Consider the following 4,943-nt stretch of genomic DNA (forward strand, 5'->3'; position numbering starts at 1 on the left):
CACGCGCCTGGAGGGAGGAGTCAGGCTGCTGTGGGGTCCCGCCTCCCGCCCCGCCCGAGCGGTGAGCTGGAGAGATGCGCCCATCCCTGGCGGGTGGCAGGTGCTGGCCGCAGCGGTGGCGCTCGGGGTCCTGGCCTTCTCGGCCAGACTCTGCCCAGAGCAGCCCCACGCCGGGCCGGCTCACGGGACCAGGAAGCGTCTCCCTGCCAGCGCCATCGAGCTGTTTTCACAGAAAGACAAACGCCCCAGGTATTTATTGCTTCAGTGTCCACCCCACACCCTCCCTCGGGCCCACTCACCCTTCCTGCCCTTCTGTCAACAGGAAGGCGTAGGGAGTCAGGTAAAAAACGGAAAAGAAAAAGGTTAAAACCCACCTAACGTGGCCAACCAGGTAGGAGCCACCTGCCCGCCGCGCTGCCATCCTGGGGTGGGAGGCGCAGCGCCCGATCGCTCCGTGAATCACCCACAGGCGAGGATGCGCCCTGATTGGCCCTGATCCGTCCGCGAGCTTCCGCTGTCTGTCCGGCCGGGCTGCGGGTCTCCACGCTCCTGTCCTCTGCCCCCTCTCCTGCCGCTCGGGACGCCTGGCCCCCAGCCCCCTCCTGCTCAGGGGCCCCCGCTCTGGCTTTGGTCCTCGTTGATTGGGAGGCAGAGGTCATAGGAGTGGGCTGATCTGGGCTCCCCAAGCAGCAGTGGAGAAGCTCCTGTGTTGAATTGCTGGGACCACACAGACAGCTTACTCACTCCTTTGACAGATGGAAAAACTGAGGCTCACTGGGATCACAGATGAGACTTGTTGAAGGCTGGATAGATCCTGTCTGAAATGCTTTGTAAACATGTAGGGCTGTTGGTTGCTGTATTGGAAATTGTGTTTGGCTGCGAACAACACCCTAGAAATAAGGGCGAGATGAGGTAGAGACCAGAGCAGGTATGGCAGTCTCAAAGTACCATCAGACACCCACCTCAGGACTGGTGATGTCCGTTCTCAGCCTCGTGGCCTGAGATGGCTGCCACAGTTCCAGAAGTTGTGTTACACTCCAGGCTGGAAGAAAGATTATGGTGGGGAGAACAGGGAAAGGACCCAGTGACTTTTGCTTTATCTCACTGGCCACCCCTCCTCTCTAAGGGGGGGTCTGGGAAAAGTGGTCTTTTCGAGGGGCTTCCCAGGGCAGGTGGGTGTGGGCAACTGCAGTCGTCATGGAGGGAGGCAGTGTTGAGTCTTCCCGGTCCTTCCTGTTGGACCGTCTGCCTCTGGAGAGCCTGGTCCTTGCTCCTGGGCATGTGGGAGCCCATGGCATCCAAGACAAATAGTTGTGAGAGGAACTCTTAGCGACAGGCACCTGGGAACCCAGGGCCCAGCTGAGAGATGTGTAGCTGCAGAACCTGACCAGGCCAGGAGCATCTGAGGCCTGTTGGCCAGGTCCGCTCGGGAGGCTCCTCTGGGAGGAAAGGCCCATGTAGACAAACCTTGAAGCAGCCCCCAGCTGCTCAGCCTTGGCTGTGGGTCCTGAGGTGTGCAGGGGCTGGTCTGTGCCTGCCTATGCGTCCCGGACTGCAGCCGCTGGGCTTAAGCCTCCATGGGCCAGCTGGTGACAGGCCCCAAAGGGAGAGAGCCATCCCCACCTCCCTGCTGGCATTCGGGCTCTGGGCATGTGGCACAAATGCTGGGATGAGCAATAGGCAGGCAGTGGGGGGCAGGGAAGAGCTGCTGCACGCTCAGGCCCCTGTACCCTGCCTAGTCACAGAGCCCCCTGTGTCTCACTGGTGGCAGCCAGAGGCAGGATTGCCTCATGGCCCAGAGTGGCTGCTGGAGCACCAGAAGTCACACCAAGCTGTAAGCCAGAAGAAAGAGAAAGGTGAGGAGAAAAGCAGAAGAACCCTTCTGGGCCTCAGTTTTCCCCATCTGTACAATGGGAGAATGGGGCTTGCTCTGAAGCTGTGTTCTATGAGATCCCAAGAGCCGAGTTCTGGTCAGGATGTTACAGAAAGGGTAATGGGGCATATTTGATTTGAAAAATTTAACAAAGGCTTTAAATCCCGCAAGCTACCACGCAGCGTGTGTGCGTGCGTGCCATGGTGGCGTTCGTGAGCTCGTGGCCTCTCAGTGTCCGTCTCTCTCCTGCCTGCAGATGTGAGGTGAAGATCAGCCAGCTGCCCTCTCCCGGGACACGGATATACATGGCGTGTTACATTCCTGAACCTACTATGTACGGTGCTTCCTGCCAGCGTGGTCTTTGTTCTCCTCCGTGAAAACTGTCTCCATGCACGCTTTGGAGAACAAAGAGACAGTATACGTTGTTCATGTAACATCAAAGCGAGTATTGTAGCACTCGGTGAAACAATGAGACGCTTCCTTGTCAAAAAAAAAAAAAAAGAGCAAACAAAACCACGAAACACGACAAACAGAACTCACAAAAGCATCTGAGCAGTTGCCGGAGCGGAGGGACGCCCCGAGGGGCGGAGGGGCCGACGTCGCAGCGGGCTGGACCTCTGTCCCGGTGGCCACAGGTGCTTCTGCCGAGGGTGCAGAGCCTGCTTTCTGAAGGCTGCGCTCGGAGGCCGCGGGCTCTGCAGGCGCACGCAGGAGCCAAGACTGTCTGGGAAACCACATCTCCTTGCCGTAGTGTTTGAGTCTTATCCAGAAACCTCCCTGAGAGCCTTAAGTGGATTTTTTTTTTACATCATAAAGTGATTATTAAGCTTTCCTTTTTACTCTTGGCCTAGCTTTTTTTTTTTTTTTTAATTATCTCTTTGGAAGACATTTACACCGATAACACCAGGCTGCTGTAACAGTGAGGACAGTGGGACGGCACCTTTCCTAGCAAGATGCAAGCGAATGAGATGTATCACAATAAACATGGTAAACCCACCTATGCACCACTTCCTAAATGTTTCTGGCTTTACGTGTTTCTTCCTTGCCCGGTCTCACCTGCCTTTTAATTTAAGCCATTTCGAGAGGACTGCGTGAAGCAATCACACGCCGTTCCCCAGCCTCCTGCCTGCGCGGCCGGGCCTGAGGACTTGGCCTTCCCGAGCAGCGGTCTGGGGTTGCTCCCTGCTGCTGCCAGTGTTTGGACAGAAACTAAACTCTTATTTTTGGTAAGACGTTATGCTTTATGTGTATTCAACAGAAATTCTGTGTGGTGTTGTTTGATTTTGTTTTTTTTGTAAAGGTGAAGTTTGTATTTTTGTCTAATATTACCAAGTTTTATATACCTGAGAGCCTGCCATGGTTTTTTTCGTTTTGAACCAAAAGAAAAAAAACAAACCCACCAAAATGCATTCACGGTGAGAAGCGTTTGTGGCCTATGGCCTGGGTGCTGGAACTCCAGGTGGCGCCCAGGAGGTCCTGGTGTCCTGGGCCTGCCTCCGGGATTCTGGAACCTAGAGGACCAGGCCGAAGAGCTGCGCCGGCGTCGTAACCTCACAGAGGCACAGCAGCGCACCCCACCAGACGCCAAATGGGCCTGGACCGCAGCGTCTGCTGCGCCTGCGAACCGGGTCAGCACCGTGTTGCCCGCGGCCTGCCGCCCCGTCCTCCTCGTCTCGGAGCTCGAGTGACCATTGGGACCCTTCTGTTGCCCTGGGGCTGTCTGTGGTGACAGGAAGCGTCTCGGGACTCACCTGTCCGTGGGGAGTCTTCCACGTTAAGCAGCATCGTCCACGCGCGGCTGCAGGACGCCTTTGAGCGAGCGTGTGGGGGCGTGGTCGTGGGCTGTGGCCCCACCCCATGGGGACCACCCCCGTGCAGTCCCAGGAGGGGTGTCCGGAGGGGTGCGCGATCCTGTGCTATGGATACGTGTCTGATGTGATATGTACAAACGTGATCTGTGTATTTGCATCTGGTGAGATGCCCAGAACCCTGCTCACTTACTCTTCCTTTGGGCAAATGCGTCTGATGGTCTGTCCATTAAAGCAATGGCGCAGAAAGGCTTGGTGTGCTCTTGGGGGAGAGGAACGCCCGGGAAGGGGAGGGGCCCTGAGCAGCCGCGGGGAGGATGTTGGTGGGAGGCGGCCACCCTCAGGACTGAGGGTCTCGGCCCACTCTCCGTTCCCAGATAAAGGCAGAAGGCCCTGAACGCTGGCCCCTGCCCAGTGCCCGTCCAGCTCCAGGACTCCTGGGAGGCCGTGCCATCGACCCCCGAGGGGTCCAGGTGGTGCGCTCAGCTGGCTCAGCTCCCTTGTCCCCCATCTGTTGTGAATTTCCCTGGAAGCTCTAGACAGAAATGGGGAGAACAGGCCCCCCTAAGGAAGATGTGGCCGTATAGTGGGGTGCTGGGCCTCCAAAATGGAGCCTGTGAAGGGCTGGGGAGCAGAACGCTTGTTGTAGGGGGCATCCAGGGGTCAAATGGTGAAGCAGGGAGTTGGGCTCCATCCCGGGAGCCTTGGAAGCGCCCATCAGAGCTGTCTGCCCGGGTTGTGCACCTGTGAACACACACAACTCCTGCAGGGCCCTTCCCGTGGCCTTGGGGGAGGTGGGAAGGAAGCCGGGGACACCACTGTGGTGCTGAGTTTGTGAGTGGGAGGGCCCCAGCAAAAGCGTGAGTGCAGGGCCGTGCTCAGCCCCGGAAGCACCGCGGCCACCTGCCGGCCTCCCCACCCCAGCCCTCTCTGAGAGTGCAGTCTGAAACCTGGGGTGGGCTTTGGGCCCTGCCTGGCTGGGAAGTACCCCCAACCTCTGTGCTTTCTGCTTTCCCCCCACCCTGGCCTCATGACCCCCCACCCTGGCCTCGTGACCCCCCACCCTGGTCTCGTGACCCCTCACGCTGGCCTCGCCAGTTCTGTCTATTCCGTGGGGTATCAATTGCAGCTGAGTCTCGGGGCTCAGGCTGGGTGGGCGGCCCAGGTGAAGGAGCCAGCATTTTTGGAGGCCAGTGGACAGCTGTCCCCCTGTGGGCCCCTGGCCTGAATAGGCAAGCTAGTGCCCTGCGCTGCCCAGGCTG

General features: G+C 58.2%; 1 long non-coding RNA gene across 1 annotated transcript; it reads left to right on the top strand.

The window, feature by feature from the left end:
- The first annotated feature begins 36 nt into the window (after window positions 1–36).
- On the top strand, window positions 37–3,930 carry LOC120859509. The gene is made up of 2 exons (XR_005720099.1): window positions 37–391; window positions 2,130–3,930. It is a non-coding gene; the product is annotated as an uncharacterized LOC120859509 (long non-coding RNA).
- Window positions 3,931–4,943: the final 1,013 nt, after the last annotated feature.

This window comes from Oryx dammah, unplaced genomic scaffold, assembly GCF_014754425.2.
Source record: "Oryx dammah isolate SB20612 unplaced genomic scaffold, SCBI_Odam_1.1 HiC_scaffold_1331, whole genome shotgun sequence".
Taxonomy (NCBI): Eukaryota; Metazoa; Chordata; class Mammalia; order Artiodactyla; family Bovidae; genus Oryx; species Oryx dammah.